This window comes from Amblyraja radiata, chromosome 24 (genome assembly GCF_010909765.2).
Source record: "Amblyraja radiata isolate CabotCenter1 chromosome 24, sAmbRad1.1.pri, whole genome shotgun sequence".
In the NCBI taxonomy this organism is placed as follows: Eukaryota; Metazoa; Chordata; class Chondrichthyes; order Rajiformes; family Rajidae; genus Amblyraja; species Amblyraja radiata.
This window is the reverse complement of record NC_045979.1, coordinates 11,469,826-11,483,927: the sequence shown is the minus strand read 5'-3', so window position 1 is coordinate 11,483,927 and position 14,102 is coordinate 11,469,826. Positions and strand designations below refer to the sequence as shown.

At 39.9% G+C, this 14,102-nt stretch overlaps 1 protein-coding gene across 10 annotated transcripts in view; it reads right to left on the bottom strand.

Moving 5' to 3' along the window:
• The window catches only part of ppfia4 (PTPRF interacting protein alpha 4), a 551,689-nt gene that overhangs the window by 526,151 nt on the left and 11,436 nt on the right, over positions 1 to 14,102 (bottom strand). The gene's annotated exons all lie outside the window — the stretch shown is intronic.

The window sequence follows — 14,102 nt, the reverse complement described above, 5'->3', positions numbered from 1 at the left end:
AATTTTTTTTTTTTTTTAAATCGCCCATGGTTCTCAAGTGGGTTTTTACATACAAAATGAAAACGCATCTGAAGAAAAATTTACAGCCAGATTTATCACTTCTGAGACTTTTTAGTACCAAAGGAATCAAGAAAAAACACAAATAATGCCATACTTTGATAAAATACAGTGAGCAAACGCGATAATTCCCAATATTTTCAATTCCGATATCTGCACGGCCATTGTTCGACACGTACTTTAGCTGCTGTTTTCCATTCAGCTCTTGCTTCTCTTTACCTTCATTTCGATTCACTTTTGGAATTCTGAAGTTGGGTACATGTCTCTCACACTTACGCCGACTTCCACAATTCACAACATTTTGGCAGTTTTTAACAGGTAGGAAAGTATCCGTTTCTTGCATTACTAACATATACCGGAAGTTACGGATGTCCTCCAGATGGATTGAGCGGCTCCGTGCGTCAAGCCCTATGACCCAGTGACCTATAGTGTATGGGTCAAAGAAACATGGTAGGAGTCTAAAAAACTTTAATTGATTTTATAATACAAAGTAAAACAATGAGATTAGAAAACCCATCTAAATTTCAGAGATGGAATAATTGTCACCCGCCTCTCCAAATTCATACAATTGATCTGAAAAGACTTCAATATTAAGACTTTAACTTCAATCCATCTTTGGTTTTCACTCCACTTGTTGATACCACAAAAAAAACAACTCAATAGCTTGAAGGATAAAAGGTAAACTGTGTTGTAGTTTATATTTTCCCTTTAGGCACTACAGCTAGTCATACATAACCACAAAGGTACGAGTCAGTATGATTGTTCAAGAAAGAACTGCAGATGCTGGAAAAATCGAAGGTAGATAAAAATGCTGGAGAAACTCAGCGGGTGAGGCAGCATTTATGGAGCGAAGGAATAGGTGACGTTTCGGGGTCGAGATCCTTCTTCAGACTGCATGATTGCTCGGCATAATAAAATTCTTGTTCTCACAGTAAAAACCACACATACTCACTTTGTATAAACCAAGTGAGATACACAATTATGTGGCTACAATCTACAAGCAAGAGGACAGCGTCATTTGCATTCTAAAAATATATCGATTGTATGACTTTCACTTTCCATTATTTGGCTCACCTATTTTTTTAAATTATATTCTGTAACTTCTAGGCCTAAATTTAATCAATATGTAGTTTTCAAGTAAAATTCAAAGGACAACTTTCAGAGATTCCCAGTACTTAAAGCTTAGGTGCACTTTGAAACACTTGAAGAATTTTCCACATGGAATAACCCAAGTTCCAGAGACATCATTCCTGTGCGTTCTGAGCATTCTCCGAGATTGGTTTCAAATAAATACTTTGGTCATTTTTTATAGTACTAGCTGGATCATCGATTCCATTTTTATTCCAAAAAAGTTTGATCATATTCCTCACTGTAATACTGCCATTTTTGATTGTTCAGATTTAGTCAGCAGTTGAGTAGGCAATTTAACAAAGTGCTTCACTAGTTAGATAGAGCTCTAAGGGCTAGCGGAATCAAGGGATGTGGGGAGAAGGCAGGCACAGATTACTGATTGTGGATGATCAGCCATGATCACAATGAATGATGGAGCTGGCTCAAAGGGCCAAATGGCTTCCTCCTGCACCTGTTTTCTATTTCATATTATTTGATCCCAACATGAACCTATTGCCTAATAGCATAATTTACATGGTACCTTGGTTTCATCATAGGCACAAGACCTGTAAATTAAAAAGAAACCTCAGGTATGGAACAACAATAATCAGAGGTTTTGCCTGAGATCGCACAGAAACAGCAATGTAGCCTCTCCAGCCTTTAAATGGCAAAATAACATCATTACTAATGACAATGCTGGAGGTAAAGCGGGCCTGAAAAAAATCGAATTAATAGATGTTAATGATAGAAACGTAAATGCTGGCAATCTACAAGTTGACAGTAAAGTGAATTTAATATATTTTGTTTGCAGATAAAAAGCCATTTGCCTCCAACATGCGTAATCTTCCACAATGTGCACAAGAGTCAAATGGAATAAACAGGCAAAATATTTATCTACAGTGATGCAGCTAGTTTTGGTATGTGTCATGTGTAAAAAGGTGTGTGAGCACTATCCAATGAAACCCTACCAAACACGAGTACAATCAAATCATACAAGTACAACAGGTAATACAAGGAGAAAAATACCCAGAGTACAAAATATAGTATTAGAGCTACAGAGGAGACAGATTTTAAAAAGTGCAAAGGCTGCAACAAGGAAGACTGGAAGATTGTGAATTCATCCCTGGCCATTGTGCCTTCCCCCACAGTGGTAACCATTGTGGGGGGGATGTTTTTTTTTGTGTGTAAATGATTATTTTATTCTGTGTCCAAGATAGCTGCCGGAAGGGAGAGTGTACGCTGGCGCGCTTTAGCTGCCGCTGCTCTCTCTTCATATTGTGTTTTTGATTTTTGTCTTTGGATTGAATTCTGTCTTTAATTTGTGTACTGGAGATGTCTTTACTATTTATTTTATTCCGCTTACATGTTTTTACTCTATTTGCTAAATTTTGTAAGGTGTCCTTGAGACTCTTGAAAGGCGCCCATAAATAAAATGTATTATTATTATTATTATCCCTAGCATTTGTGAGGACCATTCAAGAGTCTGATAGTAGTGAGGAAGAAGTGGTTCGTGAATTTCGTGCTATGTTTTTTCAAGCTTTCGTACCTTCTGCCCAATGAAAGAGTGATGAGGAAATTATCCTGCTCTAAATGGTCCTTGCTATGTTGGCTGTTTTCCCAATACAGCATGTGGTGTAGATAGAGTAAATGGAGTTGATGGGGGGGGTGGAGAGTAAGAGATGAGGCAAGAAGGGGAAGGCTGGCTTGTCCGATAAACTGCTGCATCCACAACTCAGCTTTTTTTTTTTTGCAGTCTTTGAGCAGAACAATACCAAACCAAGTTGTGTGTATCTAGTAATAATAAATGTAAGTACAAAATTCATTTCCTTCAACAAGCTACTCATTTGGCACAAATCCCTCCAAGTGCCAATTTAACTTTGACTGGCACTCACTATCATACAATACATAGGACACAACTGATGACCTTGTAGCCCATTCAACTCATTTCTATGCTTAAACCTTTCCCATCTCGCTTTAAAGCTAAGCCCTCAAGTTTTGATTTTGCAATCTATTAGCATTACAACAATGTGTTGTGGCCTATTTAGAATGGTATGTAAAATAATGGAGCAAAAGCTTTATTCATAATAGAAACTATCACTGAAGGAAAAATTATACCAATCAGGTTTGGCAGTTGTTGAGAAACCAAGCAAATTATCATGGCCGAAACAGGAGCTAACAAACATCCAGCACAGTGCCAAATCTTTCAGCTAGATGATCAGTAAATCTTTATGAAGTCCATCTACATTCTCAGTTGTGCAGAAAATGTAATTCAAGGGAAATATAAATGAAATTAGAACAAGGACACAAAGTGCTAGAGTAGCACAACTCGTCAGGCAGCATTCTCTGCAGAACATGGATAGGAGACATTTCAGAAGAAGAGTCCCAACCTGGAACATCTATCCATGTTCTTCATAGATGCTGCTTGACCTGATAATTGCTTGTTTCTAAGCTTCCCCTCAGTCTAGTTTCAGTAAAAACACTGAATCAAGCACTTGAATCAACCAAATTTTATTTTACCAAAAACGCGTTACAGTTCAACTACTGTACCTATCCCACCGCGGGATCGATCCCCGTGTCTGCCTGTTCAAGCCCTCTAGGTCTCGCTCAGACAGAGACACTCCAGAAGTTCACGCAGTCTCAAGCGTTCTTCCAGAAGATCGACGCTGAGCCTCGTGATCGCGGACTTTTATATGTCCCGGGACCTCGAGGGGCCGAACCACATGGGGGTGGTCTCCCAATAACCCAATTACAGATATCGATTAAGCCCATACATCACAGGCATTCCCCTAACCCAATGATACAACAGCTTAAACATTGTATAAGAAAGAAAGCTCTTGAAGGACGCTAACAAGAACAAACATTGAAACGTGCCCTGGGAATCAAACAACTTCTCCAAGGCTCAACAGTTCGACCAATCATCAATTAACAGGATGACCATCTTGCAACATTATATATATTGTTTTACAATGTTTTGCAGCAGCCCAATAGAAATGATGCATTTAAGGTTAGTTTGCAAAACCACTATACATGTTATCAATTTAAGAGAAACATGGAGAAAACCAGGACCCCTTACCATCCTGCATATCAGTCTGAGCCTAGACTGGCTGGTGCCAATCAAAGCCTGTAAAGTTCAGCTGACAAGGGTTAAGCAATTCTGACAAGTGCAGGGATCCTCCATTTTATGGTGTCTTTAATTTAGCCAATATTAACAGACCCACTGAGTTACTCTAGAACTTTGTGCCCTATTGGGTATTAACCAAAGATCATAGAGGAGCAAGATAGACCACTCCTCGAAAAACGCGTAGTATGACGCGTGTGATTGTCGACGCCATTTTTTGAGGCATTTTGTTGGGCTTCCCCCCACACTGTCATGGCGTCCTTATCTAAATCTTCACATCACTGCTCTGCTATCAATTGTTCTAATCGTAAATCTAAACGACCCGACCTGTCAATCTTTAGGTTCCCCAATAAAAAAGAAAGGTGAGAAAATATTATTATTATTTTCAGTCGATATTCTGTCGTGAAAATGTTATTTTCTGTTCTCCCATCAACGGCCATTGGGAAACTAGGTTGGTCGGTACATTAGAAAGTTATTAGACTTATTTTTAATAGATCTTTACTTACCATAATAATAAAGACAATTTTAACACTTCTGTACGTTTTTGGTTTTGTTCTTGTAAGGGATTGGTCTCCAAAATATGGCCCGCGGGACACATTGGGTGCAATGGTGGGCCGGGGGGTTCGGCGGCAGCCGCAATCAAAGATACGAGAGGAGATCTGCTCTATAATCTTTGGTCGGAATGGGACGGCTGCGCGTTATAATGCGTTATCGTTCCACTCCCTCTCCCCCTTCTCCCTGTCCCCCTTCTCCCTGTCCCCCCTTTTCCCCTTCTCCCTCACCCCCTTCTTCCTCTCCCCCCATCTCCCTCTCCCCCTTCTCCCTCTCTTCTCTCGATCTCTCTCTCCCCTCTCTCGATCTCTCTCTCTCTCCCTCTCTTCTCTCTCCCTCTCTTCTCCCTCTCTCCCTCCCTCCCTTTCCTCTTCGTGAGAGTTGGCAGCTCTGCTATGCCTTGGGTCCAAAAGAGGATAGAAAGAAAATACTTAATGGTCTTTGTAAGAAGATTTTAATAAGCTCTTCTACATTTAAGGTAAATTGACATATTAGAGGCAAAAAGCATCTTCAACATACAGGTCTCTCCACACAACTGAAAACAATTGCATTTAAGTGACATATCATCCATTGTTCAGGCATGTAGTTATGATCATCTTTTTTCTTATTAGTTAATCCTAAATGATATCTCCTGTAATTTCAGATGTCAACAGTGGGTCCAGAATATTCGTCGACAAGATCTCCTGCACCGAACTGCAGAGTATTTGTCAAATAACTGCTGTCTTATGTACATTGTGTGAAATTGTGATTTGTTAACTGCACAAAACTAATGTAAATGGCGATATATTTATTATTGTATCTACGTTGGACATTTTGCTCTTTGGTGTCAGAACGCGGGGTGGGAGATTGCAACCTTCACGTGGTCCGCCCTGTTTCGACAAATCCAATCAACCTGGTGTGCACAGTCAAATAAGATCAAATAGAACAAGTTGTCCTACAACTTTAGGCTGTGCACGCCATACGCAAGAAGAAGAAGAAGAAGTGTCAGAACGCAGTCTGAAGAAGGCTTCCGACCTGCAACGTCACCTATTCCTTTTCTCCAGAGATGCTGCCTGACCCACTGAGTTACTCCAGCATTTTGTGTCTATCTCTGTTTAGATTGGGCTCGTGGGTGGAGATTGCGGTTGGTCTGGTGATCTAGAACGAGGGCCAAAGTCTCAGAATATGGGTCATGATATTTAGTAATGAGACAAGGAGCCGTTTCTTCACTCAAGGGCTGGGAATCTTGGAATTCTTTGTCGCGTGAGATGGTGGAAGTCGAGTCCTTGAAAGGAGAGATATTTTTTTTCAAATACGAAAAGGATGAAGGATAATGGAGAGAATGTGGGAATAAGGTGTTGAGTTGCAGGATCAACAATAATCTTACTGATGGTGGTTTGAACTTAGATGGCTTATCCTTGCTTCTATTTCTTACAGAGATACAGCGCGGAAACAGGCCCTTTGGCCCACCGCGTCCGCATTGACCAGCGATCCCCGCACACTAACACCATCCTACACACACTAGGGACAATTTACACTTATACCAAGCCTACAAACCTGTATGTCTTTGGAGTGTGGGAAGAAACCGAAGATCTCGGAGAACACCCATTCAGTCACGGGGAGAATGTACGAACTCTGTACAGACAGCACCCACTGTAAGGCAGCAACTTTACCGCTGCACCACCATGCCGCCCTTAATCCACTAGGGCACTAGGTTACAATAAACTTCCTACATATTCCAGGAATGCATCTCATAAAATGGGAGAGGTTTAAATGCATTGTAAAATCTGCTCTCAGTTTCCTAGATCGGTATTGCTCTAATGGCCTCTTTGTATCATTTTCTTTGATTTAAACCATCCATTGTTCTGCATTTAGATTTTATTTTTTCCCCTGTGGATCACAAGGCACTGTTTGTTTCAGGGGTGACTAATCTCCAGCGTAATTTGACAAGACAGCCAAGAGGGCAAACACAGGCAGTTCAGAGCTGCTGCCTGTATCGCATGAGAGAACAAGAATGAGACCAACTTGTTTTTTGCAGATCATCAACCCCTGACTGATGTTATCAATGCCGATGGTGACTCAAGCAGACTCAACCAGGTGGTGGTTTACAAAGGTCCATGCCCATTGTTCCTCATGGCATACCACCAGCCTCAACAGATCACCTAGTCATAGAGTCTCACAGCGTAGAAGCAGGCCCTTCAGCTCAACTTGCCCACGCTGGCCAACATGTCCCATCTACACTAGTCCCACATGCCTGCATTTGGCCCATACCCCTCTAAACCTGTCCTAACCATCAAATAACCTAAAAGAACTGTCATATGAGGAAAGATTTAAAAGACTAGGCTTGTATTCACTGGAGTTTAGAAGGATGAGGGGGCTCTTATCATATTGTTTACAGTGTACTATGTTTACAGATTCTGTTGTGCTGCTGAAAGTAAGAATTTAATTGTTCTATCTGGGACAAGCTAGATGCAGGAAATTGTTCTACATGACAATAAAACACTCTTGTTAGATGCAAGGGGATCTTATAGAAACATATAAATGAATAAAAAGACTGAACAAGCTAGATACAGGAAAATTTTTCCCAATGTTGGGCGAGTCCAGAACCAGGGGCCACAGTCTTAGAACAAAGGGGAGGTCATTTAAGACAGATGAGAAAAAATGTTTTCACCCAGAGAGTTGTGAATTTGTGGCATTCCCTGCCACAGAGGGCAGTGGAGGCCAAATCACTGGGTGGATTTAAGAGAGAGTTAGATAGATCTCTAGGGGCTAGTGGAATCAAGGGATATGGGGAGAAGGCAGGCACGGGTTATCGATTACGGCTGATCAGCCATGATCACAATGAATGGCGGTGCTGGCTCGAAGGGCCAAATGGCCTCCTCCTGCACCTATTTTCTATGTTTCTAGAACACTCATCCAGCAATCCTCGAGCCCACCAGCTCATCCCGTAGTCAATTCATCAGCTTTTCCATAAGAACTTCCATCAGTTCTTCCAAAAGAATGACAATCATACAATCTCGATTACCCTCAGCCCATCAAGCAGCCCCTTAATTCACCCAGAAGTCTGAACTATTGAATGCTCACTGCATCACTTTCCATGTCGGCAAGTTAATATCCAGCTGCATGAACCATGGGAAAAGGGAATAAATAGATGCATGTGGTGCAGTGATTTGTGCAGCACTATAGGCCTGGAGACCAAGAGGAGTTCACCATTGAACGGAGTTTGAACGGGGGGCTTGAGGCCCCCGACCGAGGAAGAACAAAAGGAAGGGACTTGAACTTTATTTCGCCTTCCATCACAGTGAGGAATGTATAGGAGTCACTGGTGAATGTCCGTATTAAAATGTGTTTTTGAGTGCTGTTGCTTTTAATTGTATGACTGACCTGGCCAATGAAATTCCTCGTATGTTGCAAAACATACTTGGCAAATAAAATCTGATTATGATTCTGAAAAGCCTTTCCCTTCCATACTCTTTCCTCTCTTTGATCTTTTTGCAGTTGACTGCCTTTCTGTACTTGTTGCAAGAGATTGTCGCGGCATCCAGCATCCTCGGAGAATGTAGAATTAAAGGCAGAGGCAATGCCAGTTTTAAAGATGGTTATTTGCCTCAAGATTGGATTATTGTATCTCCAGAACCTCCCCAGAGGCTCTGGGAGACACAAAGTTCAAGAGGGAACACAAAAAGCCTAATTAGGAAGAATATTAAGAGTAAGATTTTCAATTAAAATACTGTAATTGATGGAACCTTGCCTTTAAATTGGTTCTTGGATGAAACCCTGATGGGTCTCACATTGTCTCTTTAAATTTACTCTCCTTTTCACACTTGCATTAAAACACACAGCCACCGCCATTCACAGTGATACTGCCCGGCAGTCTCATAATTACAGTCAACACAGCCGCCTTGACAGCCACACAAAATGATGTAAATAAAAATTGTTTTCCTTGTTTAAGAAGTTCAATTTAGAATTATTTGAAATTGTGGGGGTTGGTACAAAATACTTCTGACCCACAAATGTGTTGCTATGAGACATTCACATTTTAAAAATCCATGTCTCAAAAAAAAGCAAGAAGGTGCCCATGTTATTTGACCAACTTATCAGATGAATTTAAATATGTAGGTATGTATGCATTAGTTTTGCTCCTAATTCCCTTTTCCAAATCATTAATATATATGGTAAACAGTTGCGGCCCCAACACCAAGCCTTGCGGCAAAAAAATCCAGAAGATTAGTCAAACATGATTTCCCTTTCATAAATCCATGTTGACTTGGACTAATTCTTTTACTGCTATCCAAATGCCCCATTATTACATCTTTAATAATTGACTCCAGCATCTTTCACACCACCAAAGTCGGGCTAACTGGTCTGTAATTCCCTGTTTTCTCTCACGCTCCTTTCTTGAAAAGTGGGATAGCATTAGCTACCCTCCAATCCACAGGAACTGATCGTAAATCTATTGATCGTTGGAAAATGATCATATGTATAAATATATATGTATGTGTATATATGCATGTATGTGTATATATGCATGTATGTATATGTGTGTATATATGTATGTATATATATGTTTATATGTGTGTATATGCATATAAATGTATCCATATGTATGTGTATACATGTGTATGTATGTGTATATATGTATGTGTATATATATGTATGTGTATAAATATATATATATGCATATATTTATTATTACTATATAATTATATATATAATTGCCTTCATGGTTTATGCACATCATCTTACAAGACAAATGAATTAATAGTGATGATTTAAATCAAAGTTGCTTCTGATCCATGAGAATAAACTTTATTATCTCTAACTTGCCTCTCACACACAGACACACATTCATATAAATATATAAAATATAGATACTTTAAATTTAATTTTGTGCAGTGTGTGTTAAAGCAATACAAGGGAAACTGCACAATACAATGCAAGGGAAACTACGCAAAGGAGGGGGCTGTTCCCGCTACAAGATACTCGAGGATCTTTGCTTTGGATCAAAGATTATAGAGGAGCTCTATAATCTTTGCTTTGGATCTCAGCGGGTGGCATACCGGAAGTCGCGTGTCGCATTAAGAAATGGCGGCCGTGACGTTCCGTCACGTACTACACGTCAGTCCATTGGATTTCGGAGGAGTGGTCTATCTTGCTCCTCTATGATCTTTGGTATTAACCATCATATGTAGCTCTTTGTTTCTACATTAGGACAGCAAGAGTCAGTTTGTACATGGCCTGCTGGCACAGAATGGATGTAGAGTGTGTGTATACAGTAACAAATTATTAAGAGGAAATAGAACTGATAAACATATAAATCTGGCATGACAGTGACACGTCACAAATTAAATTTGGGAAAATGATTTGTGAGTGCACTGTCAACAATTCACATGTGGCGGCTGAAGAAATTGATTCGATCAGAGAGCAGGCAAACCCCACATTATCATTCCAACAATGGAAATTGGTAAAAATACAGAAAGTGACGCAAACATTTGAGATACGGAATATAATTTGCTCTCAAAGAATTTATGTAAAAATGAAATAGAATTCAACAGGTTTCTTAACACATTTGCAGATGCAGTTTCGCAATACAGAAAATACTATTTTCTATGAACGCAACCTGCCACTTAATGTGAGAGCTGCCCTTAATTTGTTCACAATTACACAGGCAGCAGCAGCTGCAGGGCAATTGCAGTTACTGTGCTCGACACCCCCACCTACTGGCAAAACGATTTGTTCATACGTGGAACCAAATAAAGCTATAAAGCCGATGAAGAAGGGTCTCGCCCCGAAACGTCACCCATTCCTTCTCTCCAGAGATGCTGCATGTCCCGCTGTTACTCCAGCTTATTGTTATCTTTGGTTTAAACCAGCATCAGCAGTTCTTTGCTACACTATAAAGCTGTTTGTTAGAGGGAGAAGCGCGTGTTACCAAACTTCTGAATTCACTGGGGTGGAACCCTCTTCAAGACAGACGTAAAGATCACAGTTTGACCTGTTTTTACAAAATATTAAATGGTCAGCTCGACATAGATTACCAAACCCAAACCTATTGGGAGCAGACGAGGGCATTCGATCAAATTTGAAATATCAGCTTCCAAGACAGATGTGTACAGCAATTCATTCTTCCCCCGCACAATTAAAGCATGGAATAGTCTTCACCCTACCAGAGTTACTCAAACAGATGCAACTAAATTTAAGGTAGCTCTTCTTCTCCAAGAATCCTTTTTTGCTCAAGTCCACCCTCCGCCACCTCCAGTTTAAATTCCATTTGGAATATTTTGGAGGACCAAAAACTAAAATACTAATTTCTATTACAGCACCTTTCCTATTACATGCTAAAGCACTTACCCTTCACTTTCTAAGTAAAAAAATGCAACTTTGCATCAAGGCTGCACATTCCATACAAATGTTTACATAGAAATATACCACATTAGTTGGATAACAATCATATGTTATGGACAGGTGGTACTTCCATTATAATTTCTGACATTGTAAAAAAAGAATGATCTCTCGTCTTTGTTTCAATCCTTTGGTAATTTTAAATATGACATTAGTTCCATTAGAAGGACAGTATATACACAAATAAGAAATCTGTAACAAAAAGCATCTGGCATAATAAGATCAATCGTCAAGAAGCTTGCAAGTAATAGCAATACATCTAGTTAACAACAAACATTTTTGGTATAACTAACTATGCAAGGCTTTGCATTCAGTGGAACAGAGTTAGAAGTTATATGAAAAGAGTAACAACAAAATAGATATAGGCAACTCAGCCCAACGTGCATGCTCATGATTTAATAATCATGGCTCAACTGACTGTAACCTCAACTATATATTTGTATCAACCTACAGTAACTGTATATCCCTTTGTTTGCCTAACTGCCTTAAAAATATTTATAGATTCTGCTTTAAACAGCCCTTAAGATTGCTCTAAAAATTCATGACCACGGGGGAAAAAACCCCCTCATCTGTACAGAATTTGGCCCCTTATTCTTAAAACATGACCCTTTTACTAGACAGTAAATATCCTCACCACATCCACCCTGCCAAGACCCCACAAGATTTTGCATTCCAATCAAGGCCCTGTCACTCCCCTAAACTACAGCAGATACAGGGCTAACGTCCAGCAGGCAGTGAAGAAAGCGAATGGCATGTTGGCCTTTATAAGAGTCGAGTATAGGAGCAAAGAGGTCCTTCTGCAGTTGTACAGAACCCTAATGAGACCACACCTGGAGTATTGTATGCAGTTTTGGTCCCCTAATTTGAGGAAGGACATTCTTGCTATTGAGGGAGTGCAGCGTAGGTTTACAAGGTTAATTCCCGGGATGGCGGGACTGTCATATGCTGAGAGAATGGAGCGGCTGGGCTTGTACACTCTGGAGTTTAGAAGGATGAGAGGATATCTTATTGAAACATAAGATTGTTAAGGGTTTGGACATACTAGAGGCAGGAAACATGTTCCCAATGTTGGGGGAGTCCAGAACCAGGGGCCACAATTTAAGAATAAGGGGTAAGCCATTTAGAATGGAGATGAGGAAACACTTTTTCTCACAGAGAGTTGTGAGTCTGTGGAATTCTCTGCCTCAGAGAGCGGTGGAGGCCGGTTCTCTGGATACTTTCAAGAGAGAGCTAGATAGGGCTCTTAAAGATAGATATGGGGAGAAGGCAGGAACGGGGTTCTGATTGGGGATGATCAACCATGATCACATTGAATGATCGATGCTGGCTCGAAGGGCCGAATGGCCTACTCCTGCACCTATTGTCCAACCTTTCCGCAAATGACGAGGAACATTCAAGTGAGTAAACCTTTGCTGACATTGGTTTATTGGTCTATTATTATCACATGTACTGCGCTGCAGTGAAAAACTTTTGTTTTGCATGCCATCCAGGTAAATCATACTGTACACGAGTACAATCAAACCATACACGTGCAACAGTTGGTGCAAAAGAGGAAGGACAAAGCCAGACAGAGCAGAAATTTAAAAGAACAAACCGATTTCAATGGATGATTTGGGGCCAGCACACAGAATAGCCACACTCTGGCACTATGTTGTTACATCTTGTTTTCAATATGGAGACCAATACACTACAGTACTCCAGACATAATTTTATCAAAGCCCTACATAAGTGACACGTAGCCTTCTTTGCCATTGTGTTCATCTTCCCTCATTGATAATATTCTGTTAATTTTCCAGATTAGTTGGAGTACCGACAAATGGTAATCATGCACTTTGACACTCCCAACTCATTGCAAACTCTGAGATAATATGCTTCGTTGTAAAAGATGTTCTAGCCAAAATGGCCAATTTCACATTTTCCTTATTACATTTAATTTATCAGATCTTTACACATTATTTTGCCCTACCAATACTCATAAAATATCAGATTAAAGCAGTGAGTGGAAAGGATTTCACAACCAAACAGTAGGTCCTATATGAATGCAAGTAACTAACTCCAAAGGTTGCATAACTGGAAGTTTACTATTGAAAACTCCAGATGAGAGGCTTCGAGGACAACCAGCATAAAGCATTAGAACACTATTAAACTGGCCAAACCAAAATTTGGGAAGCTTAATGAGCAACTAATAATGGGAACCATGACCATTATATAACTGCAATTAGGCAAAATTTGATAGGGTAAGAAATAAACAGCCTACATTAAAAATAGTACAACAAGGCATGAAGAGTATTCAATAAGGTAAGTGTTTGCTACAAAGCCACATGCAAACATCTAAAAGATGCAGATTCAAACTAAATAAGCCTGTTCAATTTAAATATAGACGGAAAAAAAGCAGAAGTGCAATTATGAACCACGCATTGTATATCAAACTAGTAGCAACATTTTTAAAAAGCACAAGAGGGATGAACGCCAATTCTATCAAGACTACTGAATATCAAGGAAACAACACTTTTTAACTGAACATTTTGAGTGACAAATGGAAAAATCAAAATACGTATTGAATTTAGTGTGCAAAGCTACCTGTGTGTATGAAAGATATGCCTTTTTTTTAGAACAAAATTTAACAGTTGTACAATAAACTGAACTTTTGGACAATTAAGTCATGATCAGCTCATGAGCTCATGTTTAGCAAGCTTGCCTTCATCGGTCAGGATAGCGAGTACAAGAATTAAGCCATAATGTTAAAACTAAAAAAGTTATTGGTGAGACCACACTTGGGAGTACTGTGTGCAGCTCTGGTTGCTGTATCCATAAGAAGGAATAGGTCAGAAAGGGTGCAGAAAAAACCCATTCATAAGGATGATATCAGGATTGTTGGACCGGA